This window comes from Phascolarctos cinereus, unplaced genomic scaffold (genome assembly GCF_003287225.1).
Source record: "Phascolarctos cinereus isolate Bilbo 61053 unplaced genomic scaffold, phaCin_HiC Scaffold_2;HRSCAF=192, whole genome shotgun sequence".
Classification (NCBI taxonomy): Eukaryota; Metazoa; Chordata; class Mammalia; order Diprotodontia; family Phascolarctidae; genus Phascolarctos; species Phascolarctos cinereus.
Window position 1 is genome coordinate 364,048,070 of NW_027555625.1, and position 21,502 is coordinate 364,069,571.

General features: G+C 36.9%; 1 long non-coding RNA gene across 6 annotated transcripts in view; it reads right to left on the reverse strand.

Moving 5' to 3' along the window:
- Positions 1 to 18,555: 18,555 nt before the first annotated feature.
- LOC110222410 (uncharacterized) overlaps positions 18,556 to 21,502 on the reverse strand; it is a 156,566-nt gene continuing 153,619 nt past the window's right edge. For all 6 annotated transcript variants that reach the window (XR_013484855.1, XR_013484856.1, XR_013484854.1 and 3 more), the window contains one exon: positions 18,556 to 18,973. This is a non-coding gene — a long non-coding RNA (uncharacterized LOC110222410). The remainder of the gene's footprint in view (positions 18,974 to 21,502) is intronic.

Genomic DNA, 21,502 nt, shown 5'->3' on the forward strand with positions numbered 1-21,502 from the left:
AACAAGCACGAAAAGCATAGACAGAGGAAGTTCCAAGCACAAGGAATAAAATGAACAAAAATATAATGTTGGGAAGAGGGAGACATGGCTTCAGTTGTCATTCTTATGCCCTCAAGACAATATTCTCTGAATTCAATACTGAGTAGAGCTCTGGACTTAATAGTAAGGAAATCCTGGGTTCGAATCCTGCCTCAATTATGTTATTGTGATGTCAGTTATATGACCCTGAGTAAATCATTTAACCTCTTTGAGTCTCAGTTTCTTCATATGTAGTATGAAGGATATGGACTCTATGACTTCTAAGGTGTCTTTCAGCTTTACATTTATAATACTGTGATCCTAATAGACATTGTATCAAGCACCAGCTATGAGCTAAGCAGTGGAGATACAAAATTAAAAATGATCAGCCCTTGCCTTACTTAATAGAATGGTTCATGGTCCATCTCCTTGAACATGCCTGTCCCTTCTCCCCAGAGGAAAGTCACCATCATCCTATTTAAATGTCCCTACTAAATTGTTTGTTAGGGAGGTGCTGGTAGCAGTGGGAATTTCATGAAGACCCTCTATTGCATTTTGGAGGAGCTATAATTAAACCTGGTAGAAAACGTACCTAGAATGATGAAACCGTGATTCTTTTCAATTGTAGAAGTATCAATAATAAACTAAGTTTTTGAAAGAAACTTTCCGAGAGGTTATAAATTATACTATTTTCCAATCCAAACTGTGATTTAAATGTTAATATTATCATGGTCATAGTTTGTGAAATTATAACATAATTAAGGTCTCTCACTGTGAGTGGTTAGACTTTGAGAGACAGACGCAGTGCATTCCATACAGCAAGGAATCAGTGAAGTCTTAACTCTATCACTTCTGACTGGAGTGCAAAAATCAAATCAATTACTCATAAACACTTGTGATAAGATTAATTTAATTTTTTTTCTTAAACAAAGGGGGTAAATTAAAAGAATCAGCGTATTCCTTCCCACTCTGTAGTGACAAGATTAAAAATTAAATTTCTACATATTTCATTCCTACATAATAAAGCCTTTTTGCAAAAAGAAAAAAAAAATACCACAGTTCATCTAATTAAATCAAAGAAAATTGCCTGCAGCAATGTTACAGTATTACAATTAGACGGCTGCCAAAACCCGCCGTCTGAATTCTTAAACACCACCATGGGTTTAAACACCAAATATGTTTTCCATTTTTTTGGTGACTTCATGGAAATGTCATGTTCTTTTTCTCACTCATATATCAATGTGGGGTGGGGGTGGAATGGAGATTCTCTGTCTCATTCCCATGCCCACCTTGCTCAGCTATTTGGAAACCAATTTGGCTTTTTGTTCACAAACTTTATTTTTTTTCACAAGTAGCCTGAGACACACTAAAAGTCACACTCATACAGGGAAGCTGAGAATTGGAGGGTTTATGTCTCAAGTGCTTTCACCTAAAATGTATAGACAAGAGGGTAAAGAAGACACAAGTCATATTTCTTGGATAATTTCCCTTATTACATCTTTTCCCTTTTTCTGGCATAGAACTGTTAGAGCTAGAAGACTTGAGACAGAAGTTAGAATGGCAAATCCAAAAGGTCCATCAGAACCAGAGGAACATAAGAGGCTAGAGCTGGAAGTGAGGTTTAGAGCATAGAATCTAGAAGGTCAAAATGAGAAAGAGTCCTATAATCATATAACAATAAAATGTTAGAGCTACAATTTTTCACAAAAGTCCAGCATTGAAATGGGCCTTGAATGTTATCTAGTCTAATTTTACAGGTGAGGAAACTGAGACTCAGAAAGGGAATATGGCTTGTCAAAGTTCATAAGATGGAAAAATCAAAGGAGTGGAGAAGGGGATGGACGTACAGGAGTTTGACTCGGAACTATTATGTTTTTATCCACCTTTATTTAATTAGGCAGGCAGATGTCATCTTCAACCTCCACTTTCCGCCTCTTTTATTTTCTCTTGCTTGAGAAATACATATAAGGCATATATCTGAATCTGAAAGCAACCACCATAGACATCTGTGGAATGTGGCTGTGAGTATGAATTTCTCTCATAGAACCAGTCTAAAATTGTGGGTAGAGCTCTGAAGCCTCTGTTTCATGGGCATCTGAAGTCTTGACTCTCAAGCCATAAATCTTAGGAGTCAAGGAGACAGTCAATGATCAGGAAGGAATATCTGTTAGAGGCTATGTTAGACCAAATTAAATGTAATTCAATCTACAAATATTTATGAAGTGCTTACTATGTGCACGGTATAAGCAAAAGCCCAGAAAGACATGAGTGTATTTAAGATCTTGTCCTCAAATTCTTTATAGGCAACACAATAACCTCTCTCCCTTTCTTTCTGTTCCCACCACTATCACACTCATTACCACATGCCAGGGTTATTGAAATACCCTCTTAACAAGTCTTCCCACCTCCAGTATCTTCCCTCTCATCTACCCTGCATAAACGCTAGATAAATCTTCCTTACACATAGAACTAGTCATTTCACTCTGATCAATGCAATGATTAATCATGACTTCAGACGACAGAGGGTGACGCACACCTCCCACCTCTCTTCCATTGGCAGGCATTGCCAGTGTGTTTATTTATTTTGTCTAATTGTGCTTCTTTGTTACAAGGGAGGGTTCTGTGGACCTGGGGGAAAAAGGAGGTTGCCATTAACAAGTCTCTCTCTGTCTCTGTCTCTGTCTCTGTCTCTGTCTCTGTCTCTCTCTCTCTCTCTCTGTCTCTCTCTCTAACACATGTATGTGTATGCATGTATATGTGCATATATTATGTTCACATATATTTATAAATATTATAATGAATTAATAGATATTATATAATATAACAGGTATATAATTATATGTTATACTATAATTATAATTATGATACATTATAAAATATTCTATATAATTATATAATTTATTATAATATATTTATGACATATAGCATGCATATCTATAAAAGACATTTGACAAAATAGGTTTGGAATTCATTTGTGAAGGAATATATATGCTAAACAAAATAATTTTATATTTTATTCTAGAAGAAATGGGGCTCTATTGCAGCTTCTTGTGTAGGATAGTGACATAACACTTTTAAGGAAAAAAGACTATCTATATCTTTCCTTTGTTCAAAACATGCTTAATGTCTCATTTTTGTCTCTAGAATGATCATAGGAACATAGGTACATAGATTCTGAGATACAGGGAACCTTTAAATTTATCTAGTCCAGTGGGCTCCAAGCTTTTTTGGCTGTTCATCTTTATCAGTAAGCAAGATTTGATCACCCACCTATGTGTGTATTTATGTATGTATATATGTATACATACATGTATTTATTCATTATTTATATAACACATTACTATAATACTCTGTATATTTTAAAATGCATACAAAATTAGAAGTGAGAAAACAAGAGATAAAAATAAAATATAAATTTATTCTGGACCTAGATCAATGTCATCAACAAACAGGAATATATGAAGAACTTTGTTATAAATATGGAATGCCACTTCAACTTGAACTCTGCGCTGGAGCTATTCTATGAGAGTTACGAAGACTTTCAGAAAGCATACAACTCCCTGTTTTATGTCTCTCTTTATATTAATGATCAGAAGATTGTCAAAGAAGGATATTTCTATTGTTATTTATTCCAAGAAATCCTGAATCATTTTGATAGGTGGATACTTTGCTAGGAGAGAGATTTTAAGATGGTGCTTTGGTGTACTGAATTGTGTTTTTTTTAAATATTCAACAAATAATATCCATAGTGTATTCTATATAACATTTGGTCCATATGATGTAGAAATTGTCTACTGTAGAATATCACTTGCATTACCTCCTATGTGCCCTCCTAATGCCTTTAAGGATATCTTCATCATTAAAATAAATAAACAAACAAATAAATAAATAAACAAGTAAGCAAATAAATAAATAAATAAAAAATATGTGTGTATGTATATATGTATGTATATATGTATATGTATATGTATACGTATACGTATACGTATACGTATACGTATACGGATATGTATATGTATATGTATATGTATATGTATATGTATATGTATATGTATATGTATATGTATATGTATATGTATATGTATATGTATACGTATATACACACGCACACATATACACATGTACATACACAAACACACACACATACATTATAGACATATACAACATGTACATGTGTGTATAGTATATGACATAGTGTTTTCCCTAATAGAATATGAGAGCCCTGAGACCAGAAGATGTTTTATTTTTATTTTGTATTCCCAATGCCTAGCATATTACGTGGCATATAGTAAGAGCTAAAGATATTATTGTTGATTGCTTGGTTGAATCATGTGTAAGAGATCATGCTTGGTGATGGTGATACAAAGATAAAAATAGTCATTACCTTCAAGTAGCTTACATCCTATTAGAAGATACAACATATGAAACAAACATTTCATGGAAAAAGTTTGGTCAAGTTTTCTCTTTTTCTATTTTTTGAATAGTTTATCATAATAGTCATGTGCTGTTTAAAAGTCTCTTAGGATTCATTTGGAAATCCATCTGGATCAGGATTTTTTTTCCCCTTGGGAATTTAATTATTGCTTTATGGATTTATTCTGAGCTAGGGTTGTATAGATTCTCTATTTCTTGTTTTGTTTTGTTTTGTTTTTAATTATATTTACACATGGCACAAAACATAGAGGGAGAACTAACACACTGGATGACAATCAGAATCCAAAATTAAAAAAAAAAATCTTGACAGACTCCAACACAGGGCCAAATCTAAGATGAAATTTAATACAAATCAATGTAAAATCTCATTCATATGTAAAATAAAAATAAAAACTTTGCAAATATAAGATGGGAAAGCCAATGTTAGCGGTTCATATGAAAATGATCAGTGTGTTCAGTTTACTCGAAGCTTAAAAAAAGAGACAATTGTGCAACATGACAGCACAACAAGGGAAATGAGGTCTCATCATCATTAAGAAATGCAGAGTCAGACTCACGATGGAAAATCTAGACAAAGATCTACGGAGTCCGAATGCATATGGAAGCTTACTCTTTGCTCTCCTTTTCTTTTGTTGTTTTGTTTTTTTTGCTTCATTCTCATGGTTCCTCCCATCAGTTCTAATTCTTCTTTACATCATGACTAATAGGAACATATTCTTAAAAGAATGTTTAAGTAGAGCCTTTATTAGATTACATGTCATCTTTGGGGGAGGAGAAGGAGAGGGAGAAAATTTAAAACTCAAAGTCTTGTGGAAGTAAATATTGAAAACTATAAATAAATTAATTATTTTAAGGAATAAATAAAAGAAATACATAGTGTCTAGGACTACTCTACTGTGCTCTGATCAGTCCATAGCTCCAACATTGTCTTCAATTCTGGTTATATTGTAGGCTTTGGTCCTCCCTCCTCCTGGATATACTATTCTTTCTGTGTTTTCATTAAGTTATTCTCATATACTTCTACTCTTACTCTTCGCTGCTTCTTAATCTTCCTTTCTAAATTTTCATTCGTGTCCTAACTGGTCCAGGAGCTTAATTGGTTCCTTACTGCTTTAAGATACAATGTCCCTTTGTTTAGTGCTTCAAATCCTTCTAGATCTGGCTCCAACTTATCTTTCTAGACTTATTTCATGTTCTTTTCCCTCTCATATCCTCTATACCAACCAAATAAGCTTTCTTGCTATTCTTGGTACATGTTTCCATCTCCATCCTTTGGGCTTTGTCTAGGCTTTCCCGCATCCCTGGAATGATCTCTGTCTTCTCACCTCTGACTCTTGGAATTCCTAGTTACCTTTAAGACTCAGCTCAGATACAACCTCTTGGATGAGGCATTTCTTAGTCTTCCAAATTGTTAGAACTTCCTTATTCCTCTTTATTTCCCCCAATTACTTTTTATTTACTCTGTATAAATTTTGCATTTACTTATATATACACACATATTTCATCTCCCTAGGATAATGCAAGTTCCTTAAGTGCAAGGACAAATTCATTTTTGTCTTAAGGTCTCCACCATTTTGCACAGTAGCCTGAATAAAGTAAACATTGAATAAATATTTGTTGAATTGAATCAAACTGAGGACACTAAGAAGTAGAAGAGTGTTTAGAAGAGGGCAAGAGAATAGTATAGGACATTGAGTTCATATCACATCAGCATTGGTCAAAAGAGCTGGGAGAATTTAGCTTGCAACAGGAGATATCTAAGGAGGATATGATAACTCTTCTTATGTCTTTGAAGTACCATCACTCCAGAAAAGAAGCAGACATAGCATTCTGTCTGAGCTTACCCTCTTAACCCACAGGGGTGACAGAATTTGAGTCCCCACAGGGGTGACTTACTACTTTAAGGTCTCTAGGGATAACCCTGTAGGCTGCTATCTTCCTAACACTAGCTTGTGGTTTGCTTCATTTCCCACCTAGTTGCACTCCTTGGAACTGCTCCATCATGCCCCTGAGCCTGGTACCTGCTCTTCCACTCATCCCCCTACTTTATAATTTCCTTTCGTGTGTTCTCTTCCCCCATTAAGTTGTAAACTCATTGAGGGCAAGTACTTTTTCTTTTTCATACATGTATTCCTATTGATTATCACATAGTAGGTGCTTAATAAACTTTTTTTTTGATTGACTGATTTCCCTTAACAATCAGTCAGTTGACTCAGGACTTATTTCTTTATAACACCTCCATTTCCACAATTTCTAGCTAGGGGAAATTTCTCTTTGCACACAGAAAGCCCTTATAGGGATAGTGTGATCAAACTTAAAATATAATGACAGTGAAACAAATATGCAGAGAACACACGGCAAAGATGGATTTTGTGACTCCTGGCCCTAGGGTTCATTTTCTTCCTTTAGAATCCCCACCAAGTTGTATAGCCCCCTATATGCAGTCATTTATTCATGGACTCTGAGGATTGATACCCTTCAAGAGTACAGAGTTGACACTTCTCTTCATCATGAAGGGGCATGATCCCTGAAGCTGCCCCCATACTTAGGTGACTGTCTCTCCTCACCTGTTATGGTAGTTTCTACTCTTGACAATCATTATTGCTCGGCAGCTATTGCTACTATCTTCAGTGGACTCTTATCAATTCAAATTTCTGGGATTTCTGATAAGACAACCTTAGATTATCTCATACACATATAGGAACTTGGACACACCTATCTCGGAGTGCTCACTCACCAATGATCGTGGAATAATATGTGAAAGAGAAATGGAATTATGCACGTAGACACATAACAGTTGGATAGAGAAATGCCTACAGAGGTCCCTTCTGGACCCTGAAGGTCCAAGGGACCCTCTTCACTTGAATCCATCATAAAAAATAGCTTTAAGGAGGCCCCAGCTGCATCTTTTTTTATGCACACTCAGTATCAACTAAGCCTTTCCCAAGTCACTGGTTATTCTGCCTCCAGATAGAATTAGACTTTATCGTTGTGTGGTACCAATGAGCCAGCTAGATGGTGGAATGGATAGAGTGCTGGGCCTGGAGTCAGGAAGTCTTATTTTCCTGAGTTCAAATAGGGCCTCAGACATTTATTAGCTGTGTGACCCTGGGCAAGTCACTTAACCAGGTTTGTCTCAGTTTTCTCATCAGTAAAATGCAGAAGGAAATGGCAAACCACTACCATATCTTTGCCAAGAAACCTCCAAATGAGATCATGAAGAATGAGACATGACTAAAACAACTGAAAAACGTGGTTTCAGCTTTGAATTATTGTGTCCTCTCCCAAGTCATTGGTTCTTCTGCGTCCAGAAGGAATTCGAAGGTTTTTTGTTTGGTTGGTTGATTTTTTAATCATTGTGTGGTACCAACAGGGGAGCTAGGTGGTGCAGTGGATAAAGTACTGGGCCTGGAGTCAGGAAGACTCATCTTCTTGAGTTCAAATCTGGCCTCAGACACTTATTGGCTGTGTGACCTTGGGCAAGTCACATAGCCCTGTTTGCTTCAATTTTATCATCTGTAAAATGAGCTAGAGAAGGAAATGGAAAAAAAAAAAAACCAAACTTCAGTATCTTTGCCAAGAAAAACCCAAATGGGGTCACACATGACTGGAACAACTGAAAAACATGGTACCAACCCTGAGTCATTGTGGCCAGAAACTGGCTCCTCAAAATTTCCTCAAGAACTTTTAGGTAGAGAGGTAGAGAGTATCTGCACTTGCTATAAGGACTGTCTTTATTGTCCAGTAAAGCCTTCTCTTTCATTATGGGCTTATGTTGCTTGTCTTCAAAGGGGAGAATTAAGAGCAATTGGTTAAAGTTGGAACAGGAAAATTTAAATTTGCAGAAGGAGAAAAAAAACTAGCAAACAGAACTATTCAAAACTGGAATGGATTACTTAAGGATATAATGAGTTCTTCCTATGTTATAACCCAGAGCATTACGGTATGGACCCAGTGTAGCCTAATTTAAATATTACTCAGAAGAAATTATCTGAAACCCAGCTGTCAGTCTTTCAGAACAAGGAGAATACAAGATTCATATATACAAGATTCATATATAGACCTTCTTATGTATTGGTCTTAGGATGTCTCAGACCCTAGAAATTTCTCTCTGAGTTCCTTTACCGGGAGTCCCTGAGAAAGGCTTGATGAAAGGCAATGAAGATATGTCCTCACATGTACCTCTGTTTTGTAAAAGAAAATGTTTAACTGAATCTTGAAGCCCTTAGTCATCCATTGCCCCATAAAAACTCTATTCCTTAGACAATTGGTTTAGCTAGCAGTAAGAAAGTGGAATAGACATTGATGTAGGCCTAAAAAGAGTGGGAGGTCTCATTGGCATTGGGTACCACTGCAAAGGAAACCAGCAGAAGGCATTTGATAGCAGTGTGAGCTCCATCAGAGTCAGATGTATTGTGGGCACCAGCACACACCAGGGCACAGGTCCAGGTAACAGTATTACTGTTTTGAAAATGTTCCCTTCCCTTTGCTTCAAGGCTTAGGGGATGTGAGTAGTTTTACAACGAGACTGACATTTGACCTCTGAGGTCAATGATAGCCAAGACTCTGAGATAGATTATTGTAAGCCAGGAAACTATGATAAAGACCCAGGTAAAGGTGACTACACTTCTCCCTTCTCCCAAACCCTCCAATGACCTGAAGCTAAGTGCCTTTTTGTCAAAAAGGACCCCTTGCAGTAGGACCTTTCCATATTGGACTCAGGGATTGTCAGAGACAAGGGAACTTCTATAAGGGTTGATTTTACCAGGAGTGTGGTACGTAACCAAGCTGAAAGATGAGGGAATCTATGCTCACTTGTGTCTCTGTTTAGTTAAAACAATTTTTCATCTGAACACTTAGACTGAAAATTATCAATCTTACTGGATGACAGTATCCTAACCTGGATACCCTCACTGAATTCATTAAGCAGAGGCTTGAGGAACATGCATTAGCTATACTACAGAGTGATTTCTTGTTCCATTATGTATTGAACTAAGTGGCCACTGAGTTGAATGCAACTTAGATTCTGTAATTCTGATTCTTTGAGCAAAAAGCATTCATGCTTTCTTAGCCAATGGCCTTCCATAAATATTTCATTGAGGATTGATACACTGAATTGCTTTTTCCTTTCAATATTTTGGGAATAATATACAGCTCTGAAGCTATCTATCATAACTGATTCTTGCTATATAATCAGCCCACTCCTTTTGTTTTCCTATACATTCTCCATGATATCTTTTCCATTTCTCAAGCCTAAATTATTATTGACAACGTTCTAGAGCTTGTCTGTATAGCTTAAGCATCTATGTAAGGTTGCATATGTGATCTGGAATTTATTTACCTCCTCAAAGATTCTATTAACCCCATTCTATAAAAGAGGAAACTGAGACACTGAGACCCTAAGTGAATTGCTTAAAAATCTATAATTCCTCAGGTGGTAGAGGGGACATTAGAATCCAGATTTCCTGCTTTCTCCTGCCATGAACTTCTAGACACATTTTGCTGCCTCCATGAAAGGCACTGCCTCATCAGCAAATCTGACAATTCCCAAGATTTTTAATATTGTGTATAGACACGCAGAACCACACATATGCGTAAGTTCACACATGGGTTGCACAAAATTAACTATGTGTTATTTTCACATGAAAAATGCGAAAGTTCAGTTTCTGGTATGACTGACACACGGGAGCACTCATTGAATTAATACAGTTACAATATTTCCTGCCTATAATATTTGTCTTTTAAAGACATGGTCTACTGCTCACACATATGATGTTTCCCACTTACTCTGTTTTCTTTTCTCGTCCTCTGGAAAATGTTATTATGGGTTTTGCTGTATTTGCCTAAATATTTGGTTTATTAAAATGCATCATATTTCCCTGACACTTTGAGCTGTTGTAGTGGATGAATGTGAATTTACAACTGAATTGAAAACATGCATTATTTACCCAGTAGCTTCTAATGTTAATACAGAAGTTTTATAAGCAGACGCCTTAAGACATTTCTACTAAAAGCTGTGACTTTCTTTGGGATAAAGTCATATAACCACAATCTCTTTTGTATTTCTATATTTAGGTCCAAAGAAAATTAAAATATAGTTGAGACTTTTTTGGTTAACCCTACCTGATTTTAATTGCCTTTGACTTCTTTTGGTTTTTATGGGGAAACCAATATGCCAACTGACTGGATTTGACACATTTTCCCAGGCAGGCATAGGATTTCCAAATATACAAGTCCTTTTTTTTTAACATATGCAAAAATCCTCTCCCACACTGAAATTAGAGATATGGAATCCAATGGATGAATAAATGCCCATTTCTACTCAAGAAGCTCTATTTCTTGATGTCTGAAGCAGATAATGGGGACCAATGTATATTAGGTTTGGTTTCATACTGTGGATGTCTCTTCACAGTAAGACAAGAGTGGTAAGAAATTTAAAAAAAAGTTTTTTAGAGAAAAACATTCCCCTATGCCAATGTCTCACTAACACAAGATCAGAAGCATAGATGAGAAAATGGACACTCAAAGGAGCCAATGAAGAGAGCCATGGGCTGAAAAAAATAGTCTCTAGTTTCTGGCTACTAAATAGCTATGTGACCTTGGTAAGTCATTTCCCTTCTTTGAGCCTCTCTCTTCCATAAAATGAGAGATTTGAGCTTGACTATATTTAATGTCTTCCAGTTCTAATAATTCATGCTTAGTTATTCGAAATTGTCTTGATGCCTTAATATTCAATGTGTTATGGTTCTGAGAGCTTTTCTTGCTTGAACATTCTTTCATTTATCTTATGATTTTTCATGTCTGGAAAGAGCACTAAACTCGGACTAAAAGCAAACAAATGAAACAACAGCATCAATTCTGTTTCCACCACATATCAGTTACATGGCTTCGAAGAAGTCACTTTCCCTAGTTCTGACCCATAGGCTACTCTATCACATGAAAGAATTTGCATTTTATGCAGGACTAATCATATTATTAATGAATCTTCAAACTGGGAGATAGCAAGAGAATGCCATTTAAGCTATAAACACCACCACCAGGAGAAACTTCACTAGAATGATAAGAATCTATCCTTTTACACATCCAGAGAAGTTCCTTCAGTCTCGTAACCAATTATAACACCCTTAACTATTTATAAATGCAGTTAAGGATATGCTATCTGGATTATCACTTACCAGAAGACTGAGAATCTAGCATTTCTGATTTCTTCCTACACAAAGTTCTGTTGTTGATGCAAGTAACCACACAATAACAATAGCTATCAGTTGGGTGATTCAAGTAACAAATAAAACAGCAATAATACTAACAATGGCAGGAGCAGTGATTCAATTCAATAAACATTTTCTAAGCACCTACTATGTACAAGGCACTATTTTAGGCACTGTGGATATTAAGACAGAAAATGAAATGGCTCTGCTCTTTCCCTCCCCAACATACTATTGGGGGATACAATATATACAAAGATGTGTAAATACAGTATAATTTGAGGAAGAAGAGAGAAGTAACAACTGGGACAATTAGGGGAGAAAAAATGAAGACTAAAGATTCTAAAGATAGAGGTGAAGATAGAGTGCATTCCATGCAAGGGGTATGACTTAATGTAAGTATAAGTAGGCTTCAACCAGATCACTAAGTTTGGGGAATGGCTTAACTATAGGAATATAGATTTGCTAATGAACTAAGTACGGGGAAGTTATGTGGAATGAGATTGGGAAAAGACACTGCAGCTAACTGGAGCTATTTCCTGGATTTTGTCCATAGGGCGTGGTTTGCCAACTTCTGCTCTAAAGCCCTAGCTGCTCCAAAGCTTCTCCAATAACTCTTCAATGCTGGCCTGACTGATTTGTATTTTATTCTACAGATGATAGGGAGGCACTGATGGCTTTAGAGCTGAGAGATTAAAAGTTCAGTCCTGTGTTTTAGTATTATTCTTTTGATTGCTATATGAAGAACAGATTAGGGAGGAACTATGAGGAGCAAAATCATGAGAAGGATGTTACAATAGTTGGTGATGAAAGTCTGAACTAGGGCAGTGTTTGTGAGTGGAGAGAAAGGGATAGACACAAGAAGTATAACAGAGCTAGCAGAAACTGGTCTTGGAAACATTGAATAAGAGGTGAGCAGGAGTTAAGAGTCAAGGATGACTGCAGAGGTACAAACCTGAATGACTGGGAGTTTGGTGGTTTTCCTTCCCTCCCTTCTCTCCCCTCCCCTGCTCTTTCTTTCTTTCTTTCCTTCTTTCTTTCTTTCTTTCTTTCTTTCTTTCTTTCTTTCTTTCTTTCTTTCTTTCTTTCTTTCTTTCTTTCTTTCTTTCTTTCTTCCTTCCTTCCTTCCTTCCTTCCTTCCTTCCTTCCTTCCTTCCTTCCTTCTTCCTTCCTTCCTTCCTTCCTTCCTTCTCTTCTTTCTTTCTTTCTTTCTTTCTTTCTTTCTTTCTTTCTTTCTTTCTTTCTTTCTTTCTTTCTTTCTTTCTTTCTTTCTTTCTTTCTTTCTTCTTTCTTTCTTTCCAAGGCAATCAAGGTTAAATGATTTGCCCAGGGTCACACAGCTAGTGAGTGTCAAGTGTCTGAGACCCAATTTGGACTCAGGTCCTCTTGACTCCAAGACCAGAGCTCTATCCACTGCACCACCTAGCTGACCCAGGCTGGTGGTTTTCTCAACCATAGTATGGAGCTTTGGAGAACCTAGGGCTTTAGAGAAGGAGTTGGCAAACCACAGCTTGTGGACCAAATCCAGGAGAACTGGAAGAAAGCCATATCATGGAACCCAACGAGAGATCAATGAGGTCAATGGTTTCAAAAGCTGCAGAGAGGTCAAGGAAGATTGAAAAGCCAGCAAAAAAGAACATTGGTTTTAGCAGTCCAGAGGTTTTTGTTTTTGTTTTTCTAACTTTGGAGAGATTAGTTTCTATAGAAACTATAGGCTACAGTTAGGTAGAGTAAAAACATAAGAGGCAGCTAATGAATTGGAGGCATTGAGACCAAACAATTATTTTCAGGAGTTTGGTGGTGAAAGAGAAGGGAGACAGTGTTCAACTTGAAGGAGTGGCAGGATCAATTGGAAGGGTTTATTTGTGTTTCATTTTCATAGGATTAGAGATTTTGACAGGTCGACTATAATAGCAGAGCAGGAACCACAGGAAAAGTAGAGAATGGAAGGGAATGATCATAAAATCATAAAATTCGATAATTGGAAGGGGACTGTCCATTTAATCCAATTTATATATGAAAGGAATCCCCACTATAATGTGTGATGACATAATCATAGATTTGGTGCTAGAAGGGACCTTAGAAGTCATATAGTCCAACTTTCCCATTTTAAAAATTAGGAAACTGAGGTTCATAGTGGTTAAGGGAATAGCCAGGATCATACTAGTAGCAACTACCGGGGATGTAAGTCAAAGCCAGATATTTCTGACTCCAGAGGGCTCTAACATTTCCTGCTAGGGAGAAATATTCAAGAGAAAATCAGAGGAGGTAGGATCAAGGACAAAAGTAGCCGAGTTTGTCTTGACAGGGAAATGAGACACCTTTTCTTCAGAGACTAAAGCAAAGGAAGAGAAGCCAGGTGAAGACAGGCAGTTTTGATTGTAAATAGCCTCAATTTTCCCTGTAAAGTAGGAATCAAGGTCATCTGCAGAAAGTGAATGAGTGAGTGAGTATGATGAGTGAGTAATGCATGAAGGGTTTGAGGAGAAAAAGAAAGATTTGAGACAGCCACTGTTAAGAGTATTATGGTGAAGAGTCAAATGGGAGGAAATAAAAATATTGTGATGCAGCAATGATGGCCTAATTAAGGTTAGAGAACTTAGGTATAGATAGCCTCTATTATCACAAAACATTTCATTGATACTATTTTTTTTAAATCTGAAAGTCCACTATAAGATAGAGTAGATATTATTATCTCTGTTTTATAGACAGGAAAATCAAATCTCAGAAACATTAAGTGACTTACTCAACATCACACAACTGACATGACCAGAACTCAAACCTAGATGTCTTGACTGTAGCATTTATTCTTTCTTATCTTTTTTTTCAAGAGGAAAAAGAGATCTACGCTCCTTGGGCTTCTGCAGACTATGGATCAACATAATGCCCTACACTTACAGTCCTTAAGAGAATGCACAAAACAGCAATGAAGGGAGATCATTGTAGTTCCGTAAGTTCCTTGCCACCAAAGCCTTTTCTGTGTTTCTTTCTCCCTTCTTTTCTTTTCTTTCTTCCTCCATCTCTTTACTTAGTAAATAGCACACAGCAGGTGCTTAATAAATGCTTGTTGATTTGAATTGAATTAGGGACAATAAACATAAACTCTTCATTAACAAATTTTGTTTATAGGCTTGGAGTAACTAATGCCCCTGAATAATCTGTGTCAAAATTTTATATAGGCTGGAAGAATTGGTTATTAGCCAAATAATTAATCCACTTAGTTTAATGCTTTAAGGGTTCCTGTTTTCACTGGTCTGGGTGCTCCTTCAACTGACAGATCACAACTCCCTAAGTAAAAGAACTTCTTGGTCTTTTGCAACACCAAATAACACAAGAATACCTTTTTGGACAGCTCTTAAACTGGGCTGATCCATAGATGACAGACATAATTGAGTTTCTAATTGAAGACTTTGAAGCTCAGCAGTAGGACCTGACTAACTGGCATTATACTGACAGCCTTTGATAAACCAGGTTCACCTCCAGGCATCTGAGAAGAAAATTCAGTGGTAACAATTAGCCATGCTAATAATTTGATAGCCCATACACCAAACATTCACTTTTCAATCTTTTGCTTTGTTGCAGACCCAATTTTAGCTTATACAGCAAAAGAATTGGCAATAAAGCCCTCCATGGGAGTATAGTGTATTTCCTATAAAGAACCATAGATCTGCAGTCAGAGGACTGGAGTTTGAATTCTGTCCATTTCCCTTGAGTGACTGGAAAAAAAAATCATTTCCACTTCCTTGACCTCAGTGTTTTGTTTTGTTTTGTTTTGTTTTTCATCTGAAAAAATGAGGGAAATAGGTACTAATTTCTTGGAGGTCATTCCAGAAGAATTTAAGTGCTAGTTTGACCTACCAAACCAGAAAGGCTTTAACTATGGTCCCATTCATGCACCATTTATCTATCATCTATCTATCATCTGAGTAGCAGCCCAGATTAGTACACAGAAATGTTTAGTACCATGTTAGTAGTCGGAAGGTGAGAATTTTTTTAGCTAAGAGAAATACGGGAAGATCATTCATCCAAATATGTATAAAGGAGTGTTCTGTGTTGCATGGATTGTCCATCCAGATGAAATAAAGTCAGGAAGACTCAGGTTCACAACCCATCTCCTTCAAAACTACATAACACATATTGATATTATATAGTTTTTCTTTGTTCTCTTATTGGAAAGATTTTTGTTCAATTTTAGGTTTTTTTTTTTTACATTTTGAATGGACAGTGATTTTATCAGTGCCACTCTTATAGATCTTATGCTTCTTCATCCTGTGAAATTGTTCTCCATATACTTCCTGAAAATCTCCACAGTGGATACATATAGTGTGCTGAAGGACTTTGTCTCATCCTTCCAAAAAGTACTGGGGACCAGTGCAGCAGTCTGAGCCAGTATTTGTCTTTAATTCTGGAAACCCCATTATTTAGTATAATAATGACACAAATAACTCACTTATAAGGGTAGGGTTCTATTATTTATCCCACCTACCTAAAAGTAATTATTTTTGTTAGCCATCACACAGTCAGAACTGAGTGTGAACAGGGACTATATTTCTCCTTGAATCAAACAAAGACATTATGTGAGTAACTGAGTCAGCCTAAAGAATTTGAATAAAAGGAAGAAACTATTTAACAATCAAGAAGAAAGGTTCTGAGAGTCTGGATTGGAAAGGTTGGGGCAAGCATGGCATTTTAACACATCTTTGAGGAGACAAGTTAGGCCTAAGCTGTGGCAGAGAAGGGAGGTGTCGAGGATAGTCATTGGGCCTACATACATCTCAAAAGCACACCCAGTCTAGGGGGAATCCCAAGAAAAGGTCAGTTTTTTCCCAACTTCCCTTCACGATGTTGATCTATTCACAGACATTGTAATATAATCTGCTGTCTTGTTACCCAAACTTTGCAGTAAAATAAATTTTACCTTACCTACAAAGAAGCCAGGGATTAAAGATGAATATAAATGTGAAATTAGGCAAAGGGCCCAACCTCTGCTTAGGTGTTAGGGATTTCCTTAGCTTAGTGGACTAAGCTTTTTGAAAGGAGGACCTGCTTCTTTATCTTTCTTTGTACTTAGTACAGTGCTTGGCACAAAACTGGTGCTTACTAAATATCTGCTGACTGACTAACTGAGGGCTCAGAGATATTCTGACTGAACTCATAACTTTATTTCTAAAATAAATGCTGTGAAGCCAAAGAGGAGGGAACCAAGTGAACCTTAGAGGCTATTACATTGCCCTTAAGCTTAAAATGGGTTAAGTGTTGTAATAGGTATTATTCATATACTCAGGCTGAGAATATTCTGAGGCCTTCATGTAAACCTAAGCTACTGAGGGTATAACCCAGTCTCTCATAAAATGGCTTTATGAGATGTATAGGCCTTTTTCATACTCAGTTCTGAGTGTGTCATTCAATTAAAAAGTGTTCTTACTTATGAAAATTAATTACTTTTAAGGAGATGTGATGATGAGGACAACTAGGTGGCACAGTGGATAGAATGCAGGGCCTGGAGTCAGGAAGACCCATCTCCCTGGGTTCAAATCTGGCCTCAGATACTTACAAGCTGTGGGACCACGGACAAGTCACTTAGCCCTGTTTGCCTCAGTTTCCTCATCTGTAAAATGAGCTGGAGAAGGAAATGGCAAACTACTCTAGTATCTCTACCAAGAAAACCCTAAATGGTTTCACAAAGAGTCAGACATGATAAAAATTACTGTACAACAAAAAGGTGAGATAATGAATTCAGCACCACCTTTATAGGTGATTTATCATTGCAATTATTACACCAAAGGTTGGAGCCACTGGAGTAAAAGTCAGGTAGTCCAAGTGTTGCGCTGATGTTGGAAAGATGAGAGCAAGTCTCTTAGCACACTACATAGAAGACTTGAGAAGTCATCTAGAGATTTTTACAGGATGAGAAAGCTTGATACATGTAAGAATGGTTGAAGTGGATAGAGGACAGAGAGCTGGCCTTACAGTCAAAAAGCAGGACAGATAGGTAGCCTAGTGGATAGAGCTGCATGCTTGGAGTTAGGAAAACCTGAATTCAAATCTGGCTTCAGATACTGAGAAGCTGTGTGACCCTGGACAAGTCATTTAACTTCCATTTGTTTTAGTTTTCTCATTTGTAAAGTGGGGATAATAAAAGTACCTACCTTCCTGACACATAATAAGCTCTATATAAATATTATGGTCCATGGAGTTTTCTTGGCAAAAACACTGGAGTGGTTTTCCATTTTCTTCTCTAGTGGATTAAGGCAAATAGAGCTATATGATTTGCCCAAGGTCACACAACCAGTGTCTGAGGCCAGATTTGAATTAAGGTCTTTCTGATTCCAGGAGCAGCACCCTATCCAATGAGCCACCTAACTGCCTCTAGACCCCGGTATAATAAGTGATGAGGCTAGAATTTATTTTAAGATCTGACTCCAAGACCAATACTGGCTGCTACATCATTCTGACCTCCAAAGTCAGTTTGTCCATAAAAGCCCTTTTAGCCTCAATTTTGCTGAAAAATAATAATATTATCATTATTTCAACCATACCTACAAGATATGGATTACATTATTTCCATGTCTAGAGGACATAGAACATGTCAAGCTATATAAAGTTGGTAGCATTTCTGTTTAGGTTTCTGAATGAATGTGGTTTGAACAGACATTAATTTGGAGGAACACATTCATTGTATTGGATTAGCTACAATGCTAGATTTTCAGCCAAAGTCCCTGGGTCTAGGGCCTTGTTTTTCTCAGTAGTCTCATCTATAGAATGAGATAGGTTGAGATCAAACCAATGTCTAATTGTTTTTAATGTCACACTCACCTTTGTCAGGCTACTGAAGCCTAGAGACCCCCTCTCAAAATAAAGCAAATTGTAAAAAAAAAAAAAAATAAATAGGACTCAATTATATTAAAATGCAATTTTTATTTTTTCCCCGAAGAAACAAATTCACAGACTCCAGGTTAGGAGACCCTGGACTAGATAATCTTCAAGGGCCCTTCCAACTCTGACATATAATTTTGCTTTGAATTTGATGGGATGTGATATCAACCAAGTTCAAAAGACCTATTGTCCTTAAGAAGAAATTATTTGTCCCCTGGATAATGGATGTGAACATGGGCTATGGTGCAGTTTAGTTTTCACAACTCTGCCCTCCATTTGGAGACCTCATACTCAGTTCCAGAGAGATTTTCCAGTTCCAGGGAGGTTTTCATATGTGATGACTTCATTTGCCGGGAGTTTGTTTCCTTGCTTTCTGCAGGGTGCTTTGTGGATGTATGTGTTTGACTCTTTGACATTATAACACTTTGCTATCAAGGAAGCTACAATAAAAAACAACAATGAAAACATTGACTAAGTATGTTTGCAATCAAATATATCCCTCAGTAATTTAATTTGGAGGCAACAGAGAGCATAGCATTCTAACAGAGGGCTCTTTAATAATTCATAAGTCTCAAAATGGGAAAAGTTGATGCTGAGGCTTAGAAGAGCTAGAGCTCCCTTCTACTCTTAATTACTCAACAGCACATAACAGAACCTCAAAGCTAGGAAGGACTTTCGAATCATAGAACAAGAGAATATTGGAGGTGAAAGGAGGTCTAAAATCACAGCATGTAGAATGTTCAATTTGACTCCAACCTACTTTTCGAGGCTTATTTCACATTAATCTTATTCAAACACTCCATGTTTGAGTCAGGCTGGTTCACTGTTGCCCGTGCATGGCATTCAGTCTCCTGCCTCTGATTCTACACAGGCTATCTCCCATGCCTGGAAGGCACCCCGTCCTCTCTTTACTTCAGAAAACCTTTTACTTTCTTTAACAGTTATTGAAGTGCCACCTGCTACAGGAAGTTTACCTTGATTCCTCCAGCTCATAATGCCCTCTCCCTATAAATTACTTCGATTGTGTACCTATTTTTATATTTTTTATTTTAATTATCTGGCTGCATGTGTATTGTTTCCCTGCAAGGGAATGTAAACTCCTCCCAGATGGCAGAAACTAACATTTTTGGCTTTGTATTTCTGACATGACACTGACAACAATGCCTAACACATGCTAGATATTTAATAAAGACTTCTTGAGTGAATGAAAAAATCTTCTAGGGACCTTAGAATAACAGAACATGGACAGTGAAACTAGAAGAAATAGCAGAGAAAATCTGGTGGAATCTTGTCAGATATCTCTCCTACAATTTAGAATACATACATAAATATACACATGTGGATATATAAATATACATGCATATGAATATATATGTATATATACATATATCTCAAATAAATGGTGCCATTCCATATCACTATTTCATCCAGTATCACTGCTTATCACTATACATCATGTTCTATATCACTTTTGTTCAGTCATTTTTTTCAGTCGTATCTGACTTTTCATGACCCTACTTGGGTTTTCTTGGCGGAGATACTGGAGTGGTTTGCCATTTCCTTCTCCAGCTCATTTTATAGATGAGGAAACTGAGGCAAAAAGAGTTAAGTAACTTGTCCAGGGTCACACAACTATAAGTGTCTGAGGTCAGATTTGAACACAGGAAGATGAGTCTTCCTGTCTCCAGGTCTGGAGCTTTGTCTTCTATGACACTAAGCTGCCCCCAGGGCAGGTTACTTAACCTCTGTTTCCTTCAGTTTCCTCATCTGTAAAATGGAGATAATAATAGTACCTGCCTTCTAGGATTGTTGTGAGGATCAAATGAAACAGTAATTGTAAAGTGCTTAGTACAGTGACTGGCACATAGTAAGAGCTGTGTAAATGTTAGCTATTACTATTATTATTATTATATGTAAAAGGAGAATGCAATTTGTTTAGCATGATTTTAAGAAGCAAATGAAACCATAGTTGTAAAATGCTTTGTAATAATGAAGTAATAGATCAGTGCAGGTTTATAGGATCTCAAATTTCAGATAAGAAGGGATGGGGCTTAATAATCAAATGCCAACCCCACCTTTTCAAATGAGGAAACAGGCTTAGAGAAATGACTTGACCAAGATCAAATAGGTAGTAAATGGGAGAACTAGAATTTGAACCTAGATCCTTTTATCCTAAAATCCAATGAACTTTCCAAATACTGTTATTCTTCCACTGAAGCCCTTTTTCAAAGCATCTTCATGGTATACAGTCCCCTACTAGGGTTCTGCTGAGAAGCTGGGTTAACAAAATACAAGCTCTGACAATTTGTGACGAGATAAAAAAGTCTTCAAGGACAGGTACAGTGATGAACCAAAAGTTGTCCAGGGGCAAGCGCACATAAACATCAAAATGCTCATCACCAGGTTGGCCACAAGGTAATGTTTTTGTTTTTGTTTTTGTTTTTTTCCCCTCTCACCCCTCACAGTAACTCTGGAAGGCCATCTATTAAGTTGTTAAGTGAGTGTTATCTATGTTAACAGAGGGAGTGCCCGTTCCAGTAGAATTACAGTGGCTTGAAGTATCGTTATTTATATCATCATCATTATTATTAATATTTATGGTTTTCTCAAGAATCAGCCTCCCACAGAAGGACTAGATTGACTCTTCTAATGGCAGCAAACTAGCTGTCTGAGATTCTGACATGGCTGAAAGCTGTTTGGATCCTTCTATAATAAACACAAAAGAGTCAGTCAGGTCTTATTTCATCCTGCTTATACTATAATACTTCTATATTATATATGTATATATGTATATGTGTGTATGTATGTATGTGTACATGTATATACACAATGAACACACACGTGCATATATACATATACGCATACATATATACACATATGTACATACACACACACATATGCCTCTGTAGTATCTGAGATCTCAGTTTTGTGGGCACTCCAGCGGTACAGATTAAAACCCATCCAACTCT